This window comes from Zalophus californianus, chromosome 5, assembly GCF_009762305.2.
Source record: "Zalophus californianus isolate mZalCal1 chromosome 5, mZalCal1.pri.v2, whole genome shotgun sequence".
In the NCBI taxonomy this organism is placed as follows: Eukaryota; Metazoa; Chordata; class Mammalia; order Carnivora; family Otariidae; genus Zalophus; species Zalophus californianus.
Genome location: NC_045599.1, coordinates 33,651,392 through 33,670,527, shown reverse-complemented (window position 1 = coordinate 33,670,527; position 19,136 = coordinate 33,651,392). Strand labels below are relative to the sequence as shown.

Below are 19,136 nucleotides of genomic sequence, written 5' to 3'. Positions count from 1 at the left end.
TAAGGGGAAACAGAAGAAAAAAATAAGGGACAAAGAGAAGACAAATAATAAATATATTAGAGAACACAAATTCAAACATATCAAAAATTACCCTAATGTTATTGGACTAAACCCTTCAATTAAAAGACAGAGATTAGCAAAATGGATAAAGGAACACGATGCAGAAATATTCTTTCTACAAGGGCACACTTTATGTATGTATGTATGTGTTTATTTAATTTTTAAAAAATGTTTCAAGTTTTTATTTAAATTCTAGTTAGTTAACATGTAGTGTAATATTAGTTTCAGGAGTAGAATTTAGTGATTCACCACTTTCATATAACACCTGGTGTTCATCACAGCAAGTGCCCTCCTTAATACCTATCACCCATTTAGCCCATCCCCCACCCACCGCCCCTCCAGCAACCCTCAGTTTGTTCTCTACAGTTAAGAGTCTGTTTTATGGTTTGCCTCTCTCTCTTTTTTCCCCCATGTTCATCTGTTTTGTTTATTAAATTCCACATATGAGTGAAATCATATGTCATTTGTCTTTCTCTGACTGACTCATTTCACTTAGCATAATATACTCTAGTTCCAGTCATGTTCTTGCAAATGGCAAGAGTTCATTCTTTTTTATGGCTGAGTAATATTCCATTGTGTATACATACCACATCTTCTTTATCCATTCATCAGTCAATGGACATTTGAGCTCTTTCCATAATTTGGCTATTGTTGCTAATGCTGCAGGGTGCATGTGCGTGCCCCTTTGAATCAGTGTTTTTGTATCCTTTGGGTAAATTCCTAGTAGTACAATTGCTGGGTCATAGGGCAGTTCTATTTTTAAATTTTTGAGGAACATCCATACTATTTTCCAGAGTGGCTGCACCAGTTTGCATTCCCATCAACAGTGTAAGAGGGTTCCCCTTTCCCTGCATCCTCACCAACACTTGTTTCCTGTGTTCTGATAGGTGTTGAGGTAGTATCTCATTGTAGTTTTGATTTATATTTCCCTGACGATGAGTGATGTTGAGCATCTCTTCATGGGTCTGTTAGCTAGTCAAAGATTTTATTTTTTTCTTAAGTAATCTCTATACCCATGTGGGGCTAGAATTTACAACCCCAATGTCAAGAGTCACATGCTCTACCAAGTGAGCCAGCCAGATGCCCCACAAGGGCACACTTTAAATTTAAAGAAACAGAAAGTAAATAGACCAAAAGGGATATTCCACGCAAACACTAAACATGAGACTGGAATGGCCACTTTAGTGTCAGATAAAATATACTTCAAAAAAGAAAAAAAAAAAACCTATTAACAGCAGTAAAGAGATATTTCATAATGATAAAGAGATCAATAAATAAGGAAGTTTTTAACAATCATAAATGTGTATAAATGCCTAATACCAGAGCCTCAAAAAGCATGAAGCAAAATTGGACACAATGAAAGGGAAAAAAATAATAATAAAGATTTTAACACTGCTCTCTGAACAGCTGATAGAACTAGAAAAAACCATTAAAGACAATCTGAATAATAATTATATTTATAAATCACTACACCTGAAGACTGCAGAATACACATTCTTTTCAAGTGCACTTGGTACATTCACCAAGATAGACGGCATGCTCGGCCATAATACAAGTCTCAATAAATTTTAAAAGACTGAAATCATGCAGAGAAGGTACTCTCTGACCTTGTGACTGACCAAAAGAGAATTAAATAGAAATCAAAAGCACTAAGATATCTGGGAAAACCAAAATATTTATAAATGTGAACATATTCCTAAATAATCAATGGATGAAAAAATAAATAATAAGAGAAATTAGAACACATTTTTAAATGAACAAAAATAAAAATACAGCATCAAAATTATTTGTTTAATGCAGATAAACAGTTCTTACAGGGAAAGGTATAGCTTTAATTTTTTTATATTAGGAAAAAAATGTCTAAAATCAGTTACATAAGAATCTGCAGAGAAAAGCAAACACAAAGTCATAATAGAAAGCAAATAATGAAGATAAAAACAGAAATCAAGAAATAGAAAACAGAAAAACAATAGAGAATATATCAACAAAGCCAAAAACTGGCTCTTTGAAAAGATCAACAAAATTAATAAGTTCCTAGGTAGACTAATCAAGAAAAAAAGAAACAACACAAATCACCAATATCAGGAATGAAAGAGATACCATCACTATAGATTATACACACTGAAAGATGAGACAGTATTATTAACTTTGTGCCAACTAATGTGACAAATTAAATAAAACGGATATTTCAAAGGATTTCAATTCTCTGAAAAATACAACTTAACAAGATTAACAAAAAATAAAACAAAAAATGCAGTGTTTCCATTTTTAATTGAAAAAAATCTATTATAGAAACTGAATTCATTCGCAAAAAGCTTCCTAAAAAGGGGGCGCCTGGATGGCTCAGTCGTTGAGCATCTGCCTTCGGCTCAGGTCATGATCCCAGGGTCTTGGGATCGAGCCCCGCATCGGGCTCCCTGCTCGGCGGGAAGCCTGCTCTCCCTCTCCCACTCCCCCTGCTCGTGTTCCCTCTCTCCCTGTCTTTCTCTCTGTCAAATAAATAAAATCTTAAAAAAAAAAAAAACTTCCTAAAAAGAAAACTCCAACTACAGAAGGTTTCATTCAAGGAAGAAATAACACCAATATTACACAGCCTTTCAGAAAACAGGAGGAATGAACACCCTCTCAGTCACCTTATTGGGTCAGATAATACCAAAATCCAACAAAGACATTTTTTAAAAAAAGCAGAAGGAAAAGAAAAAAAGATGACAAAGTATATACAAATATCTTGCATGAACACAGATGTAAAAATATTTAACAAAATATTAACAAATTGAATCCAACAACATATAAAAAGATAATTATGATGTTTAAGTGGGGTTTATCCAGGAATGGGAGTAGTTTCAACATTCAAAAATCAATGTTATTTACCATATTAGTAGGATAAAGGAGAAAACCTTATTTTCATTTCAATAGGTTAAAAAAAAAAAAGCATGTGACAAAATTCAACAACTATTTGTGACAAAATTCTGAGCAAAACAGTAATAGAAAGGAACTTCCTCAATTAGATAAAGCATTTATGAAAAATCTATGGCTACCATAATACTTAATGGTGAAATATTGAACACTTGCCCACTGAACGAAATAAAGCAAGGATGCCTGCTCTCAACACTTCTATTCAATATTTTACTGTAGATCTTAGCTATTGCAATAAAGCAATAAAAAGAAATATTAAATATAAGTTTGGAAAAAAGAAGTGGAGTCTTTATTTCTAGATATGACTGTTCACATGGAAAATCCTAAAAAATCTTACACAGCTGATTTCCAAACTCATAAGCTACAGTATAAAGACAATCTACTATTGGTGAAAGGATAGACATATGGATCAAAGTAATGAAATAGAGTCCAGAATGAGGTCCACTGATTTTTTTTTACAAAGATGCCAAGATAATTCAATGAAAAAAGTAGGTCTTTTCAACAAATGGTTTATTGGATATTCGAATAGAGAAAAATAAACCTAGACACTTACCTTACACCATTCACAAAAATTAACTTGAATGGATCAGATAACTAAATCTAAAAGCTAAAACTATAAAACTTCAAGAAGAAAACACGAGAGAAAACTGTGAACCTGGGGTAAGCAAAAGTTTCTTAAACAGGACACAGAAGACATAATAATAAGACAAAAAATAATTTACCCTTACCAAAATTTAAAACTTTGGTCTTCAAAGGACACTATTAAAAAATGAATGGGCAAACCACAGAACAGAAGAAAAGATCTGCTATAAATATATCTGATATAGGACTTCTACATAGATTTTTACAACATAATGAAAATGAGACATGCAAACCAATTAAAAAGGGCAAACAATCCGAACATACTTCATAAATGAAGACATACGAATAGAAGCACATTAAAAAAAAAACACTCAACATGTTTAGTCATCAGGGAAATGCAAATTAAAACTATAATGAGATAATGGTTCACACCCATTCGAATGGATAATATTAAAGACTGACAATAGCAAATGTTTGTGAGGATATGGAACAACCAAAACTCCTATACATTGCTAGTGAACATGTAAAATGATGCAAATACTTTTTTTTCAAAGATTTTATTTATTTATTTGACAGAGAGCGCCCACGTGAGAGAGCACAAGTGGAGAGGAGGGGCAGAGGGAGAGGGAGAAACAAGACTCCCTGCTGAACAGGGAGCCCCGACGACGCAAGGCTCCATCACATGACCCTCGCTGGATCCCAGGACCCTGGGATTAGCACCCGAGCCAAAGGCAGACGCCCAACTGATCGAGCAACCCAGGTGCCCCAATGGTGCAAATACTTTGAGAAATAATTTGTCAGTTTCTTAAACCATAAAACCACTACAGAACCCAATCAGTGTACTCACAGGTAGTAGAGAAATAAAAGGGAAACAACATATATTCATACAAGGGTTTGCACACAAATGTGCACCGAAATCTTATTCACAGCAGCCAAAAATTGGAAACAGCTCAAAGATCCATCAACAAAACATATCACAAAAATGTGATATATCTATGCAATGGAAATACTACTCAACAACAGAAAGGAATGAACTACTGAATATATACAACATGAATCAATCTCAAAATCATTAGGCTGAGTAAAGAAGGCAGACACAAAAAGTCCATATTGAACAATTCCATTTATATATTATTCCAGAAAATGCAATTAATCTAACAGTGAGAGAAAGCTGATCAGTTTTTCTCTGGGGCCTGGGACAGAGGGAGGGGAATGAATGCAAAGGGACAAAAGGAAACTTCTGGGGGGGATGGAAATATTCCGTATCTTCATGATAATTTCAAGAGTGTATACAATCATCAAAACTCACTGAATCATATATTTTACATGGATGCAATCTATATTAGCTAACTATACTTTAGTATTAAAGTTGATAAAAATAAAGCCAGATACATTATGAATGTCACTATAAAAATTTAAGGTTCTTAAACCAGTGTGGATAACTGCCTTTTGTTTTTTATCCTGACCAAACTACCTTGAGGCACTAGCAACCTTAAAAGACAATGGGAAAAAAAGGAATTACTCAGTTTCTTTAACTGCCTAGAGTTGTGTATCTAAATTTAGGTTACTTAATACCTTGGGGGACTCTGGGGATTTACAGTTTCTGTGCAATATATTTGTATTATTTTAGATGTAAAACAAACTCTACTGATGTTACAAACAGAAAATAAAATCTTCAAACACAAAAACTGATTTAAGTTTCTCTTGTTCTTGGATTTCTAAAAGCCCCCAAGTAAACTTTTGAATAGGAGACTATTCAGTCATTGTATAGATAAAAAATAGAAAAAAGCTCAAAGTAAATTCGGTCAAACCACTCTAGGGTACAACCTTCAGTAGAACATTTCATGAGAACAATAGATAAAATATTGATTAATTTATAAATGATATATAGAATGAAAATGGACAGTGTACTTCAGAGGAGAGGCAAAAGTGAATGAGGCACATGGCAGCTGAAATATGCCTAAACTACAGACTAAATTTTCAGTTTATCCCTCTGCTCATTTAAATAGAGAATACAGAATATCATAACTACAAATATGAACATGAACTACTTTCAACTCCTCACTTATTACACAGACAGTAAATCTTCTTGTTTGGTGGTAAAAATCAGTATGAACAAACTATTTGTGAGCCCAAGGGTCACAGATTATGAAGCACACTGTATAAGAAGCAAAGCAAAGCAAATGCTTATGCTCTCAAAATTAAAACGTCCTTTGCTCTCCACAGAGCTACAAGGAGCATAATTATAACTCAGACCTATTTGATTTTTAGTTGAATAAAAGTTGAGAGGCAACAGAGGTCGCCAGCTCTGATTCACAACGCACCAGAATGCAGACAGCATGGCTGTAATCCTCCCAATACTTTAATCTTTGGTGGTAGAGAACAGGTGCTCGGGGGATGCATTTCATCTTAAACACCTTAATAATTAACTATCTTGCTCAGCCTTGCTCAGGCTGTCGTTAACCTTAGGAAGGTATCCTTTAAAAGCCTTGATAGAGATGTAGAATATGTCCTTCTTTTTAAGAGAAGAAGCCAAATGTAAAATCTTTTTTTTTCTATTACATGACATTTTCCAAATCAAAAGAGCAGGAATGAATAACAAGGTCTGTTATTAACTTCCTCGGTGTCTATGTTATTTCTACGTACCGAGTTGGGGACTAGAGACAATCTGGCTCAGTTGGCAACTTGCAACTAATTATTGGACCTGATGGACTATTTTTAATATTTTCCAAAATAGTCCCAACTATGGCTAGAAATAGGAACCAAAGAGAATTATGTCTCAGAGAATAATTCATGACCTACAACATTTACAGAAGCAGATCCAGCAGAGAAGTTAAGACAATATTCTTAATCACAACCATCAACAGAAAGAATAAGCCAATATTAGAAGCTGAGAGCATGAACAGATGTTTCTGGAGTGATAGGAACTATACAGTGAAATAGATGATTAAAAGAAATAGAGACAGTTCTAATGTCTCATTTCACAACTATGAGGAACTAGGCATAGATCACTACAGAGCTTCAACAGACTTGTAAAATACAAAAGGAATTTTAGGAGAAAAACCCAGCATTTTCCCCTTGTAAACACTCAAGTTGTTCTAAAGCAAGATAATCTAATAATTATTATTAAAATGTGTAGGATGGCAATTTATGATTATTTTATCTTCTTGATCCTCTCATTATGTAATGTCTCTATTTATAACTATTAAGTTTTTTGCCTTAAGGTGTACTGTAAGTGATATTTGTATAGCAGATACTGTATACAGTTTCTCTTTTGATAAGTGTTTGCATGATATCACCCCTTTCCATCCTTTTATTTTCAACCTTTCTTTATCCTTTTAATAAAGGTATGTCTCTAATAAATGACATACGGTTGTTTAATTTCTAACCAGTCCCACCATCTTTATTAATTGGAATGTTGTCTGTTTACATTTAATGTATATACTGATACACTTCAATTTAAATCTGTCATCTTACTACTTATTTTTTTATCCCATCTGCTCTAATTTGTCTTCCCCCCCTTCCTGCCTTTTTATAGATTAATTAAGTATATTTTTATCCTATTGTCTCCCCCATTAATAACTTATTGGTCTCATACTCATTTGCAAAAATATTTTTTATTTATTCAATTGACAGAGAGAAAGAGTGTGTGTTGCATGCACTCACACACAAGCATGAGCAGGGGTAGGGTCCGAGGGAGAGGGAGAAGCAGACTCCCCACTGAGCAGAGAGCTGGACTTGGGCTCCAACCCGGACACTGGGATCATGACCTGAGCCCAAGGCAGACGCTTAACTGACTGAGCCACCCAGGCGCCCCACATATTCTTTTAATATTTTAAATGGATTATCCAGGAAGATATAACATGCATCCTTGACTTACTAAAGTCTAATGTAGATTTTTACTCTTACCACTTCTAGGATGACACAATGGCCTTAGAATCTTTTAATTGTATTAAATTTTAATTCTAGGGGCGCCTGGGTGGCTCAGTCATTAAGCGTCTGCCTTTGGCTCAGGTCATGATCCCAGGGTCCTGGGATCGAGCCCTGCATCAGGCTCCCTGCTCAGTGGGAAGCCTGTTTCTCCCTCTCCCACTCCCCCTGCTTGTGTTCCCTCTCTTGCTGTGTCTCTCTCTGTCAAATAAATAAAATCTTTAAAAAAAATTTTTTTAATTCTGTTATTAAATCAATTAATTCTATTTACCTTTCTCCATATATGAGAATGTTATTATTCTCATATATTTCAGTTCTTTTTATATTTTAAATCCTACTATGCATTATTGTTGTTTTATTCAGTGAATATTTACCTCCACTGCTTCATTCTTTCTCCCCTTCCTTCTTACTTTTCCTCCTCCCCCCTCCCTCCTATTCTCCTTCCTCCCTTCCTTCCTGCCTTCCTATACTTCTTATGCTTCTATCTGGCAATATTTTCCATATACCTAAAGAAATCACTGTTTACCTCAGTGAAGATCTGCTTAGGATATATTTCCTCAGTTTTGGTTCATTTGAAAATAATTGTATTTACTTTCCTTTTTGAAGGATATTTTTGCTGGGCATAAAATTCTAGGTTTGCAGTTGTCTTCTTTAAGTGCTTTAAAGATGTCATTTCATTGTTTTCTGACTTCCTTTTTTTTTTTTCTTGAGAGCTCAGTTGTCAGTCTTGCTATTGTTCATTTAAAGGTAATAGGTCTGGGGCACCTGGGTGGTGCAGTCGATTAGACAGCCAACTCTTGATTTCATCTCAGGTTCATGATCTCAGGGTGGTGAAATTGAGCCCTGCCTCAGCGGGGAGTCTACTTGGGATTTTCTCTCCCTCTGCCCCTCCCTCAACTTGAGCGTATGTGCACATGCATGCTCTCACTCTCTCTCATTCTAAAAAATAAATAAATGAATCTTTAAAAAAAGAAAAGATTCTCCCACTCTCTCTGCCCCTGCTTACTCACACACACTCTCTCTCTCCCTCTCTAAATACATAAATAAAGGTAATAGGTCTTTTCTTTTCTGGCTATCAAAAGAGGATCATTAAAAAGACTATTAAAGTCAATAAATCTATGGCATAACTTATTCTAAAAAAGAGAAAGCAAAAATACAACATGAAGGCTGTAAAAAGAAACACCATTGGGACACTTTGGTTAAGTGTCTGCCTTGGGCTAGGTCATGATACCAGGGTCCTGGGATCGAGTCCCAAATGGGGCTCCTTGCTCAGCGGGGAGCCTGCTTCTCCCTCTGCCTGTTGCTTCCCCTGCTTGTGCTCTCTCTCTCTCTCTGACAAATAAAATCTTAAAAAAAAAAGAAAGAAATACCATTATGGTTTCTTACTACATTAAAATAATGAGAAATCAATGAATAACTTTAAGCCTATATATTACATTATAAACTTTAGATTAAATGCACAAATTTGTAGGAAAAAACAATTTGCCAAAGTGACACAACTAGAAACATAAAATTTATATAGCTCTATACCTATTGCAGATATTGAATTTATAAGTAAAAACATTTTCATGAAAAGAACTCTAATCCAATAAGGCTTCATTCTGAATTCTCCATGTATTTTTGGGAGAAGAAAACACTGATTTACACAAACTTTCCAAAGAATTGAAAAAGAAGTAAAACTTCTTAACTTACTATATGAGGCCAGGATAGCCTTGATATCAAACCCTTACAGAAACCTTATAAGAATGGAAAATTACCAGTTAATTTCTATCATAAAGACAGATTTTTAAAATTCTAAGCAAACTGTTGGGAAAATAAATCCAGTCATATAAAGGATAATACATTACAACCAACCAAGGTTTATTCCAAGAATGCAATATTGGTTTATTATTAATAAATCAACCAATGTGATTCAAGATTTGAATAAAATAAAAGGATCAAGTCATATGATCATTTCAATAAGCAGAGAAATATGTGATAAATTTAATACCCATTCATAATTTTTTAAAGCTCTCTTAGTAAATTAGAAAAGGAAGGAAGCTTCCTTAACCTGACAGAGGACCTCTGGGGAAAAAAAATGTATCTCATATTAAATATAAAAAACTTTCTCTCTGAAATCAGAAATAAAACAAGACTATCATCACTTCAATTCAGCAATGCCACAAAGCCATAAAACAGAAACTGTATGATTAGAAATTTAAAAAAATAAATGAATAAAATGAAGAGTATTGGAAATGGCATAACAGTGTATGTAGAAAATATAAAATAATATAAAAATGTGAGATTTCAAAACAAAATTTAGCAAAGATACAAACTTAATACAAAAATTAGCTTTATATCTATATACCTGCAACAAAAATGATTATAAAATGAAATTTTTAAATGCTATTTATATTAGCATCAAAATACCAAATATCTAATGAACTTGTACAAAATATCCCCCACACACATTAAACACATATAAACACTGAGAGAAAAAAAATAAATAGAAGGATATATCATGTTAGTAGACCAGCTGTTTATGGATATATTGTCATTATGTTAATAAATCCCATATTGTTTATACAGTAAATAAAAATCCAAGTAAAATTTTGTCAAAATGTCAATATGCCTCATGTTTTCTGCAGATTCAATGTAATACCAATTAAAATAAGAGCAGAGTTTTTTTGGTAGAAATCGACAAGCTGATTCTGTAATTTCTATAGAAATGCCAAGGGCCAAAAAGAGCTAAATTAATCTAGAGGCAGAAGAACAAAGGGGGAGAACTTACACAACTGTATAACAATACGTATCAATACAGAATGGTATTGGCACAGGAATAGAGAACTAGACCAATGAAACAGAATGAGAGTCTAGAGATAGGCACAAATATATAGTCACTTGGTTTACGACAAAGGTAGTACTGCAGAGTAGTAAGAAAAGGGTGGTCTTTTTATTAAATGGTGCTGTATATGTAGAAAATCTAACTGGATTTACATATGGAGACAATTAATATCAGCTCTGACATTACACAATACTCAAAAATACAATTTCAGATAGATTAAGATTCTTAATGTGCAAGTTAAAACAAGAAAGCTGCTGGAACTATGGCAACCACTAATCAGATATGGCTATTTAAACATAAGCTTGAATTAACTTTAGTAACATTAAAAATTCAGTCCTGCAGTTTCACTAGCCACATTTCAAGTGCTCAGTAGCCATATGTCCTATATATGCAGATATAGAAAATTTCCAAAATACAGAAGTTTCATTGGACAGCAATGTTCTAGCAGATAATATAGAAGCATATCTTCATGACCTTGGAGTAGGCTACATTTCATTAAAGGGATAGAAAGGGTACTAAGTAAAAAGAAAATATTGAAAATTGGATTTCATTAAAATTAGGAATTCCTGTTAATCCAAAGATATCATTAGGAGACACAGAATATCTCTATATACTACTATGGAGTGATCATAAATTTATATGTATATTTTTAAAGATTTTATTTATTTGACAGAGACACAGTGAGAGAGGGAACACAAGCAAGGGGAATGGGAGAGGGAGAAGCAGGCTCCCCGCTGAGCAGGGAGCCCAAGGTGGGACTCGATCCCAGGACCCTGGGATCATGACCTGAGCCAAAGGCAGACGCTTAATGACTGAGCCACCCAGGCGCCCCATAAATTTATATTTTTAAGTAAAAAAACCAAAGTGGAGAAGAATATGTTTTGTATGTTATAATTTATCCTAAAAAGCAGAGGATAGACACACATATTTGCTTATATATATATATGTATACATAAAAAGAAATAGTAAAAGGATAAACCATAAAATTTGATTACTTATAAGAGGAAATAAGGACTCAAGTAGAGGAACAGACATAGTAAATACTAGACTTTTCTAAATACACTTTCTTATAAATTTACTTTGGGACCATTGTAATATTTTACATAACTATAAAAGAAAATTAAATTTTAAAAAGCAAGACCTATTTTTTAAAGTTTTTATTTAAATTCCAGTAAGTTAAAATACAGTGTAATATTAGTTTCAGGCCTAAATTTGAAAGCAACTTAAAATAAATGAACCTAACTCTGTATGTACTTGGCAGCTTAACTACAAAGAGATGAACTCTTCCAAGATACTTTAAAACATGATGATTTGTACATGCCTAGTACAAATGAAAATAATGACAAAAATATTAAACCGATACTATAATCGTATTGTTGGTATAGCGCTGGTATTGTTTTCTAAGTCTGTTGTTTGAGCAGTGTGGGTTAATATGAGTAATTAAGTTGGTATAAATGAAAACTGGGATTTTTGTTGTGGGAGAAAGGAGACATATACAATACTGAGTGAAATTAGCCAGACACAAAAACATAATCATACTATATGATTCTCTTTTTATGGTGTTGGAACTCATGATAATGGTTATGTTTCAGAAGAGAGTAACGATAGATGGGTGGGGTAGGGGTGGGTTGCTAGTAATTCTCAGTCCTTCCCTCTGTGGTGGTTACATGATGGGGTTGGCTTTGGATTATTCATGAAGCTGTACACTTATGATATATGAACTTTTATGTATGTTACACTTCAATTAAAAATTTTTTTTTAGATTTTTTATTTATTTGTTTGACAGAGAGAGACACAGTGAGAGAGGAAACACAAGCAGGGCGAGTGGGGGAGGGAGAAGCAGGCTTCCCGCTGAGCAGGGAGCCCGATGTGGGACTCGATCCCAGGACCCTGGGATCATGACCTGAGCCGAAGGCAGACGCTTAGCGAATGAGCCACTCAGGCGCCCCTCAATTAAAAATTTTTAAAGTGAGATTTGTGTGAAGCAGCTAAAACTATGCTTAGTGGAAATATATAGCTTTTTATTTTTTAAAAGATTTTATTTATTTGATAGAGAAAGACTGAGAAAGCACAAGCAGGGGGAGAGCAAGAGGGAGAGGGAGAGGGAGAAGCAGGCTCTCCGCTGAGCAGGGAGACTGATGTGAAGCTCAATCCCAGGACTCTGGGATCACGACCCCAGTCAAAAGCAGATGCTTAACGACTAAGCCACCCAGGCGCCGAAATTTATAGCTTTTTTAAAAAAGATTTTATTTATTTATTTATTTTGAGAGAGAGAGCGGGAGAGAGTGAGGAGAGGAGCAGAGGGGGAGAGAGAAGGAGAGAGAGAGAGAGAATCTCTAGCAGGTTCTGTGAGCTGAGTTCGGGCCCAATACCAATCTCCATCTCATGACCCTGAGATCAGGAGCCGGAGATCATGACCTGAGCTGAAACCAAGAGTCAGTTGCTCAACCGACTGAACCACCCAAGCGCCCCAGAAGAAATTTATAGCTTTAAATCCATATATTAGGGGCACCTGGGCGGCTCAGTCGGTTAAGTGTCTGCCTCTGGCTCAGGTCATGATCCCGGGGTCCTGGACTCGAGGCCCAAGGCGGGCTCCCTGCTCAGCGGGGAGCCTTTTTTTCCCTCTCCCTCTGCCTCTCCTCCTGCTTGTGCTCTGTCACATAAATAAATAAAATCTTTAATCCATATATTAGAAACAAAACCTGAAAATCAGCAAGCTAAATAAGCAGGTAGAAAACAAAGAGAGGGGCACCTGGGTGGCTCAGTTGGTAAGTGTCTGCCTTCAGCTCAGGTCATGATCTCAGGGTCCTGGGATGGAGCCCCACATTGGGCTCCCTGCTCCGCGGAGAGCCTGCTTCTCCCTCTCCCTCTGCCTGCCACTCTGCCTACTTGAGCTCTCTCTCTCTCTGTCAAATAAATAAACAAAATCTTAAAAAAAAAAAAGAAAACAAATAGAAAATTGAATACAAAGAAAATATGAGGAAGGAGATAAAGTTAAGAGCAGAAATTAATAAAATAGAAAGCAAACATACAAGAAATAGAATCCCAAAAGTCAAAAGTTAGTTTTTGGAAAGGCTAATATAATTCATAAACTACTTCCCAGCCTAGGCAGGAAAAATGAGGTGACTGACGATAACTAGCATCAGGCTTGAAAAGGGGAATATCACTACAGATCCTACAGATGTTAAAAAGATCACAAGAGGACATTATTAACATCCTCATACCCAAAAAAGCTTAGATGAAATTAATATATTTTTGGGAAAGACAATTTACAAAACAAGAAAAATTAAAATATAAATAATTTTATTACTGATAAAGAAATATAATTTCATGACTTAAAACTTCCCCACAAAGAAAACTAAGGCACAGAGAACATCACTAGTGAATTCCACTAAATATTTAAGAAAGAAATATCACCAATCTAAATAAACATGTTCAGAAAATAGAAAAGAGAGGGGAAAAAAACCTTTGAATTTGTTTAATAACCTTGACACCAAACCCTTATAAGAAAGGAAAATGACAAGCCCATCTTGAGTGTTAAGTACAAAGGCAAAAACTCCCTATGAAGATGTCTTAACTAGTTGTTTTTATTTTGCATGAACCTCATTTTTAGACTAAACAAAACAGCTGTAATCTTTGCTTAAAGATTCTAAAGAATAAGCACAATGTGCAGGAATTCAGAGAACATTTTTGAGGGTATGTCATTACAGTTCTTCTAAGAAAACAGTATATATGTAGATGGCAACCAGATGGTTCTAGAACAGCCAAGAATTTAGGATGAGACAGAAAAGTTTTCTTTTTCTCTGCAGCACAGGAGAGAGAAGATGTGATTGCATATTCATTCCTAGATTCAAAGACAAGTTCCAGATGAATATATAATGACCTTCTGTGTTTTTAGCTTGAGGAGGAAATTGTTATCCCAATTCTTTTCTTTTTCATAAATGCAGTATAAAAGAGACATGCAATTTATTTATATCCTGAACCATTCTCATCTTGTCAATTAAAATTGGGAACAAAGTGAGTAACCACTTTTATGATTTAGTTTTTGTTTTTAAGAACAATCTTTACCCACAAACTCCTTACTTCCCATAATACTTCAGTCAGAACCCTGGCCTATAATCCACATTCACTTGACATTCTTCCAAATGTTAATTATTTCTGATACTCATATTATATCCAATGTAAAAGCCTCTTTGCAACTTAATCCATCTTCACCCCAACCCAGCAAAATGTATTTAGTCTCTGGAATATTATTGTTCTCCTCTAACTATAAATGTTGAAGGCAACAAACACCAACAGATCTTCATGTCACGTTGTTAAAATTTTCCCATTCATACATTTCCCAGGCATTGCTTTTTCCTTCTTGTTATTAAGGCATTCAGTGAACACTATGCCAAGCATTCTTTTCTAAAGAATCATGACTGGGGGGCACCTGGGGGGCTCAGTCGTTAAGCGTCTGCCTTCAGCTCAGGTCATGGTCCCAGGGTCCTGGGATTGAGCCCCACATCAGGCTCCCTGCTCAGTGGGAAGCCTGCTTCTCCCTCTCCCACTCCCCTGCTTGTGTTCCCTCTCTTGCTATGAATAAGTGAATACAACATATCCATATATTTTAGGTTTTTAAAAGACATAAATTTTGGTTATACTTCCTATGTGATTTATTTTTATTTTTTATTGGTCTTCTATTTATTCAATTTAGGTTCAATAATATGTGTCCTTGTACAAAATTCAATTCACCCAATTTTTTTGTTAAAAAAAAAACAAAAAAAGTGAAAATCTTTCAAATCCCATTCTCCTATAGACTACACCTTTAATAGACAATTGTTATGTCCCTGAAGACTTTTACTTATACATATATAAATGTATAAACGTCAAAATGTAACCATACTCTATACAGTATCATGAATCTTTGCTTTTTTATTTTTACATAACATATATGATGGACGGGGTGCCTGGGAGGCTCCATTGGTTAAGTGCCTGCCTTTGGCTCAGGTCATGATCCCAGGGCCCTGGGATAGAGCCCCACATCAGGCTCATCGGGGAGCCTGCTTCTCCCTCTGCCCCTCCCTCACTCGTGCTTTCTCTCCCTCTCTCTCAAGTAAATAAATAAATAAAATCTTTAAAAAAAAAAAAGAATGACTGGATCAATATGCAATTGGATAGGAAGAAGAAAGTAATAAAATGCTTGGGTGAATTACAAATACTCCAGCTATCTAGAAGTTATTTTATCCATGCTCTTATACATCATACTTTCTTTATATGTAAGGAAATATCCAGTCCACAAAATTATTATCAGACAATGGACTACCTAAAAAATGAAATTTCAACATTGATGGAAAAAGATTGCTCAAGTGGATGAATGGGATGTCACAGTATTCCTAAATGTATGAACAGTTTATCTTTGTTACTGTCACTCATTTAAGTTTAAAAATTTGGTGACAAGGGATATTTTTCTCTGTTATTAGTTATATTTATCCTTTTATTTATTTTTTTAAGTAGGCTCCATGCCCAACATGGAGCCCAAGGTAGAGCTTGAACTCACAACCCTGAGATCAAGACCTGAGCTGAGATCAAGAGTTGGGCGCTTAAACATCTGAGCCACCCAGGCACCCCTACATTTTTCCTTTTAAATAATTTTCCAGCTTCCAGATCCATTTCCTTTCAAGTCTGCTTAAAATGTGTTTTTCAAACAATACCCGACTCCCAGACTTCAGACATTACTGGTACTCTCGTCTCTCTTTGTTATAGAAAACAATGAAATAAATAAATTATGAATTTTCTTGACAGGAAGAGAGTTTATACATTAATTGTTTTGATACCTGAAATATTAACATTATAATGCACCAATTTTCTCCCTTAAAATTAACTGCATTTTAATTTGCATCCACTGTGACTTTCACAGTACAAAAACGTGCATCCCTACTAATCATTTTGTTATCAAGAGGAACTGCAATCATATTTAGCAACAGAACACAGGATTGAGGTTTTTCAAGCTAGCTCTAGGACCAGAAAACCCCACTATTTTGTTGTTTAACTATTATACATGAGGAAGAAAATAACCATTGAAATAATATATTTGAAAGTGATCTTTAAACTGTTAAATATATATACATGTAAAGTGGAAAAGTGAGTTAAATCTTTGCCCTTGATGTTGAACTCTTCCTTCTATGTTACCACCCAATTCGTACATTAGCAAATGTATTTATTATTTCATTCAGCAAGCATTTACTCTCATATATTACATTCTATTATGTCATGTGAGAATATTAAATATGCAAAACTATAATGCATGTAAATCTATTTTATTTGCAGTTAACATCATTATTTGAAGGAGAATAACTTATAACTCACTTTTCCCCTATTACCTGGAATAGTAAAACAAGGAAACTTCCATTCCCTTCCCTAATTTCTGCATACCTCCTTCCCTTGTTTCCATGATCTCTATGAGAAGTCAGAAAGTCATATTGTAAAATTGCTAAAGATTGTCCTCACTCTATTCAAAAAGTTTCTGAAGTGCAAAGGGCCACTATGGGATACATTTAAGTATTTGAATGATTTAACTTTCACTAGATGCACTACTCTCAAATATGGTATTTACTTATTTTAAAGTATACTGCCCTCTAAAATAATAAGAAAATTAAATCCAAGTTGAATGGACTTTGAATGGCAAATGCACCTTGAACACACTAATGTTTCTGATGTAACAATTCCCTTTCAAGCACTGAGTAATATACGGAATTGTTGAATCATTATATTGTACACCTGAAATGAATATAACACTGTATATTAACTACACTGGAATTAAAATTAAAAAACAACCACTCATCTATTATTTGTGAAATATATCAATAAAAACACAAAATTAAAGGTTGTCAAGTCCTATACCCAATGGTTTGATCTTCTTTCTATCAATACAAATAGGTGTTCTGAGACATGCTTATAATTTCCATATACTTAGAGACACTGTATCAAGCTAGTAGCTATGTTTTAGAGTGTCATTCTCGAAAAAGATTACTCCGTCAAAAATGGCATTTATTTAAGGTATGACCTAGAAAATATGTTGCATTTTATTAATTGGTGTATCATTCAAGATTTAATTCAAATGCCATCTCTACCATCATGCCTTCTCTGATTCCTTCCTCCTTTCCTAGATGTTCTCTCACAGTCTCTCTCTCCCTTCTTTGAACATCGATTGCAATTTATTTTTACATTTTTTAGGTTATCATCATTAAATCATGTATTGTAATGGTTTGAGCAAATGTCTCATCTTCCATGATATCATGCTTATTTTATGCAAAGAGTAGTGTATATTTTTCATTCCCACTTTTGGTGTCAGAATGTCTTACACATATCTGTTGCACAAAATAGGTTTTTGAATGAAGGGATTTATGCTTTAAATAATTCCTTAAACAAATTCCCAAAGGGAATTAAAAACTTCCCAGGTCATTTATTACCTATACCAGAAACTGGTGCCTTATTTCTTAATTTTAGGCCTTTATGCTATATTACTTTTATTGTTCTTTGATGGGTTTGAATTTCTTACCCTTGTTTCTCAAACTATAAACTCCTTGGACAGTCTTTTAATACTTATATATGCCCAAAATTCTTAGCCCAGTGGGTGCTAAGCAGGAGTGTTCAATTCAGTGGATTAAATGTTGCCAAAGACTCACCTAAGAAGCATTTCAGAACACAGCTAGCAGTCATCTGGCCAAGGGAATCAAATCTCCAAAACTTTGCTTACCGTGGCATTGACATTTATGTGATCCCCTTTCCTATTCCGAATATGAATGCAGGATATTGGCAAATTCAATCCTACCCCCGTAGCCAGATTTCTCGGGTCAGCAGCACTGTATTCCCCACGCAACAGCAAACTGTTATTATCGGAACCAAGTCCTAGAGAGGCCTGATAGAGATAGGTCTGAGAAAGTCTCTCAACTGTAGTGACATCTACTGTGGCTGATGCCATACAGGGACTCGAAGCCATCTTCCTCCCATACCTCAGTTCCTCTGGGGAGCGACAGCGCCTTTGAGAACAACAAACTGGGCTCTGGTTCACCTTGATGCACAAAAAGAAAAGTAAACACCCCAGATATAAAAAGGAAATACAGGCCAGAGCAATTACTAAGTACAGGTTCTGGGTAGAAAGGTGGCCTCCTGTTTCCCAGGTATCTTCAAAGTCTGGAAGGACCTGAGGGGCAGAGTTGCTCAACAGTACACCCAATGTGACAGAAGAGGAAAGTGTTGGTTCTCCCTGGTCCCGAACCATGACCACCACCCTCTGTTTAACCGCATCACTGGGAAGAATTAATCGGGAAGTTCGGAGCTCTCCCATATTGGCTGAAATTCTGAAAAGGCTGGAGTCAGAAGCCTGAGAAATATGGTAGGAAAGCCAAGCATTAGAGCCACTGTCTGCATCCTCTGCTACCACTTTTGTGACCAAGTGACCACTTCTGGCAGAGCGGGGCACAATTTCCACTGGAACAGAGCCATTTCTGGGCACGGGAAACAAGATGACTGGAGCATTGTCATTCTTATCTACCACAAACAAGCTCACAGTCACTGTTGCACTCCTGGGAGGAATGCCACCATCCCGGGCTTCCACTTGGAAGTGAAACCCCCTGAGCTGCTCAAAGTCAAAGGACGTTTTGGCAGTGATAGCCCCGCTGGTTGATTCTACTGCCACCAAGCTAGAGGTGGTCTGCCTTTCAGAGATAATACCCAACAGCTCATAGAAGACAAGGCCATTCTTCCCCAGGTCGGGATCCTGGGCAAACACACGGCCTAGAGAGGCCCCAGGACCATTGTTTTCAGCCACAAAAAGTTCCTG

General features: G+C 35.4%; 2 protein-coding genes across 2 annotated transcripts in view; both read right to left on the bottom strand.

The window, feature by feature from the left end:
* The window catches only part of LOC113929438 (protocadherin alpha-3), a 200,114-nt gene that overhangs the window by 61,788 nt on the left and 119,190 nt on the right, over positions 1–19,136 (bottom strand).
* The window catches only part of LOC113928596 (protocadherin alpha-10-like), a 97,657-nt gene that overhangs the window by 30,628 nt on the left and 47,893 nt on the right, over positions 1–19,136 (bottom strand).